A 4,922-nucleotide genomic window follows, 5' to 3' on the forward strand; every position below is an offset into this window, starting at 1 on the left:
CGCAAAAATCCATCACTACATCCGCCTACAGTACTTACTTACTTAATCCTCTTCTTCCCGGATGGGAAATAAGGCTTCGACGACTCGGCGCCATTCATCTCGATGTTGTGCTACTTTCTGTGCCTCGCCCCATGTAAGCTTCATCTCTTTCAGCTCCCCTTCAACTGTTCTCCGCCAGGTGTTCTTTGGCCGCCCAGGCTTACGTTTTCCAGGTGGTGTCCATCTTAACGCTGCCTTTGGTATCCTGTCATTGTCCATTCTTAGAACGTGGCCTAGCCATCTGAGTCGCCGGTGTTTTATTTCAAGGACCACATCTCTACATCCTCCGCCTACAGTAGGGGTGCCCAAAAGGTAGATCGTGATCTACCAGTAGATCACAAAGGCTGTGCAGTTAGACCACATGACATGCCCCCCAAATATGTTTTTTTTTTAATTAAAGTATTTTTGACATCTGCCAATTGAATTAAGATGACTTGATTGATCAAGAAGGGCCTGTCAGCTCACTGACTTCATGGCTTCTATACTAATGGCTTCTATACTAGGCAAACCCACAATGCAATGCTTTGTTTTCAAGAGTGTTGCGTGCAAACTTCAGTAGCATAAAAAAACAAACTTAAAAAAACTACACGTTTAAAATGTTTTCCATTTCGTATCCCAAGTGCATTTATCATATACTTATTACAAAGTATTTTCAACAATGGTATATATATATTTTTTTGGTTGGTATCTTGTTGAGCTGGTCATTTTAAAAGTAGTTCTCAAGTCAAAAAAGTGTGGGCACCCCTGGCCTACAGGCATTAGGTCCTCCTGACATTGAATGTTGTTTGAAATATTAGCTATAAAAACTAGGAACATCTTATGTTCAAAGATGAAGGGTGCTTCCCTTGTAAAGTCTGAATGATGAATGAACTGTTACAAATGCTGACAACAGAGAAAAAGCGTAATGTCAATGTTTATGCAAGAGTATCTTGGAAGAATTGTGTCCACTTTAATTGCCTTTATCTGGTTGTTGGTGATACTGTTGAATGATTTTCTTTTTCACACAAACTACACAGTACATGTTTATGTCTGGATATTATGTTCATATGAAACAAAGGCTTCAAGAAGCAAAATATTTCCAAGAGACATTCAGTACAAAGACAAATGAAAACACCTGAAGCCATTAGTGGTAATAATGCTGAACTATTTATTATAATGTAAGGTTACATTGATTTATGGTAGCTTGAACCCAGTGTACGGAATCCCGGCATCGTTTGGAAACGTCTGTCTAATTAAATTTACAGCACACGCTGGAATGGGCTTTCTGTTCCGCCTCCCAAGTCGTTTAAAGTTCCACCATATAAACTGTCTGTACGCAACATAACGGAACTTCCTGTGGAAGAAGAAGAAGAAAGAAGAAAAACAGAGTTAAAACTTGTCTGGTTTTGGTGAAATATTTTGTTTTTGACATGCTGTGTTATGCCGTTAGAACAAAATGAGTAATGTGTTGGTAGCAATTACTGCATGTGTAGTATGTGTGCCTTACATTTTCATAATGGTAAATAACTTGTATAAGGAGTTTTGCAAAGTATGATAATATAACATAGCCATTAGGATTAGGTTAGTGGGGAACTTGACAGATGTATCATCACTTTTACAAGGTTAAAATGCCCATTTATAAACTTGGACTACACTGGAAATATTGGCAAGCAAATCAAGTATGTTGGAGAAGATGTGAGCTCTCCATGTGGGTATCAGGGAATTGGTAAAGTGTTTGGTTGTGTTTATCATAACAATATAACACTCACTCATGTTGAGTTGCAAGTTGCTGAGCATCAGCTCTGTGGTCCTGAAACCAATGGTTGTAGGCTGTCCTCAGACCATGTACATCCAGACAGACAGTTTGGAAACCAGGGTGGTCTGTGATGCATCTACACAGCTGTGCAGCCTCACGCATGGTGGTGAGTGTCTGTTGATAGCCATGGCAGCAGACACACTCTGCATGGGTTGGCATCACAACACACTTCTGACAGTTACACCTACAACAGAAATTTTGTTTTAACACTATTACTTGATATGAAACTTAATAATCGAGCTTGAGCTATGCAGGCTTTCATTTTTATTTACCAATTGGTGTTGCCCACTCGTGGAGATGGCTGTGGTTGGGGTGTTCCTGCTGCTCCAGACGGGCCTGCCTGAGGCTGACGCTGAGCTGCAACAGGTTCAAACCTAAACGGTTGCAGGTCTGCAGCAGACGCGATCTCCACATCATCATCATCATCATCATCATCATCATCATCATCAAAATCGTAATAATTTGACCCTGCAGAGGAGGCCTGCACACTGTGGTCGCTCTCACTGTCAGACATGTTAAATTACTAGTAATGTACAGTATGGGTGCGTTCATATATAAGGCACTGAGCTCACTGGTCCCCCAAACCTGTGTGCACCGCATATCCGAACACAACAGTTACAGGTAGTTTGGTTCCACTCGCCCAGTTTTGACGCATACCGAAATGCCTTGTGAGCTTGAAGCTCGCCTATTTTCAAATGGCCGAAATGTATAGGGCTGAAGTAGTAATGTATGTTTTTAAATAATAATCAAAATCTACAAAGTAGGCTATCTAGTGGAGTAAAAGTATAATATTTGCCTCTCAGATGTATGATACTCCAGTAAAGTAAAAAATACCTAAAAGATGTACTCAAGTACAGTGCTTGAGTAAATGCACTAACTTTACACCACTGGTTATTAGCTGCTCATGTGTGTGTTATTAATTGGCAGCTGAGAGAGCTGACATACAACTAATAAGGTTTTAATCAGCAAGCTAAAACACAATTGAAAAAGCTGCACAGAATGATCATTCATTTTCAACAGTTAGTTGGCCTATGGAAGAACTATTTATAGCGTATTTCAACGGAGACAGAATAACTTTGCCATTGCAATGACATATGGGCTATGGAGGGCGCATAACAAAAACTTTGATCGATTGGATGTTAGATGGCCCATTGATCCAGTTGGCTTGAAGGAACGGATCAGTAACCTATACATTGGATATTTAATTCAGTGGAAAACATCTTGTTGGGTGAGGATGCATTTCACATGCCAAATTGGTATTGTGCTTATATTGTGTCCGCCGTGGCACCATGCTTTTGCACCGAAAATGAATTAATACATATTTTAATTTTCGTGTCTGGCTGCCTCAACACAGCCCATCCTCCAGTGCCAACATGCTGACACCCGCTTTAAATTTGTTTCATGTCCCATATCGGACACACCACAGTTGTGTTAAATAATAAAAGAGAACACACTAGAGGCTCCCAAACAATACAGGTTTTATTGTGGACACAGAGACAGAAAAATGACCAACTTTTTGGACAGACTGAGCTGCCTTCTTACAATTGTAAAAAAAAATCTGGCCCTTGAGGCTTTATAAGATACATACAGAAAATGATTGTGGTAAATGCGCACATTAGAGACACAAGCCTATATGTCTGCTTTTCAATAACGTTAGCTCCAAAAATAAATAAATATATATATATATATATATATATATATTGCCTATGTTTGTATTAATCAATATAGCCTACTGATTTATGCAACACTACAAATTACTCATTATTGATATTATTACATAATATAATACAACATAACATTATTATATTATGTATTATTATGATATAATATTAATAATACATCATAATGTCTCAAACATTCCAAAACCTCTGGCAAAGTGCTTGGTTTAAATGTTTTATGTTAACTCTTTATTCTAATTATTATCAACTTTCCCTCACAAATAGGCTTCCTGTCCCCTATTAATCTTATGTTGTAATTATTTGTCCCAGGCCAGGACCCACAGTTAAAATCGCGAGGGGGGAAAAAAAGCTCCATAACATCCACGGGTCACCTCGCTTGTTCTACCCACAGATAATCACTCATTTTGGGCTTGCTGAACCTCAGTGGCCCGCTGTAAACAAGCCTGGAGCGGAGGCAAGTCCTATGGTCACAAGACACGCCCCTCGCGACTGCAGAGCTAGCCACCTATGCTAGCTCTGTTTCACTATGAATATTGCAAAAACGGTCGGGTCAATCATAAAAAAAAATGAACGTGTGATAGAATAGATACAGTTGGTCATGGTCATTAACACAGTTTTGTATGTACTTCTTATTAGAGTGTATAGTATCTTAATTCCCACAGCCATTTTTCAATGGGTTTCAATGGGGTGACGTCACCGACATTCCCGTGATGACACGCTGTTATGACTCGTCACTCTCCGAGGTGGTTTGGGTGAATTTCGGAAATGTGGCCACCGGGCGTCGCCTTCTTCTGACAGCTCTCAATATAGACACTTTCAGTGTATAGTTGTATTGGCAAATATTTTCACAACTATTACACAATTAATTTGAGACAAAGTAGAGTCCATTATGTTACTTTGCCTTTAATCTTCTAGTTCCACATCAGCGTCTTCATTCTGTAATCACACAAAAGCAGTGGCCAGTTCATCTGTTCCCAGATAATATACTGCGAGGCTAACTCAGTAGGTTTTTCACAGGCTAGTGTTGCATATGGTGGTACTTACAACGACGGCAGGTATAAACCTGCCGCTGCGTTGGTGATGCGTGCAACACTTGTAGCCACCCCGTCGTTCTCAGCTCGCTCCAGGCCCCGCTCGATCACTCGGTCATTTGTTGAATTCACTGCTTTCCAGGCTCGTCTACTCCTCTGTATGCTCTGGTCTCTCGCAGGGTTCCTCGTCCACACTGCGTCTCGGTTCCTTGAGTACTCGCCCTTGGTCCCTCTTACCGCCCCATGCACTGGCCTTTGTCCCTGTTCACACTCGGCTCTCCCAGCTCTCAATACACAACCTTCCTCTGTGCCGTCTCCCTTTTGAATGAGCGCGGCTCTCATTCTCACACCGCTCGCCGCACCCTCCTCACTCTCCAT

This window comes from Gymnoscopelus microlampas, assembly GCF_963454915.1.
Source record: "Gymnoscopelus microlampas genome assembly, contig: SCAFFOLD_25, whole genome shotgun sequence".
NCBI lineage: Eukaryota > Metazoa > Chordata > Actinopteri > Myctophiformes > Myctophidae > Gymnoscopelus > Gymnoscopelus microlampas.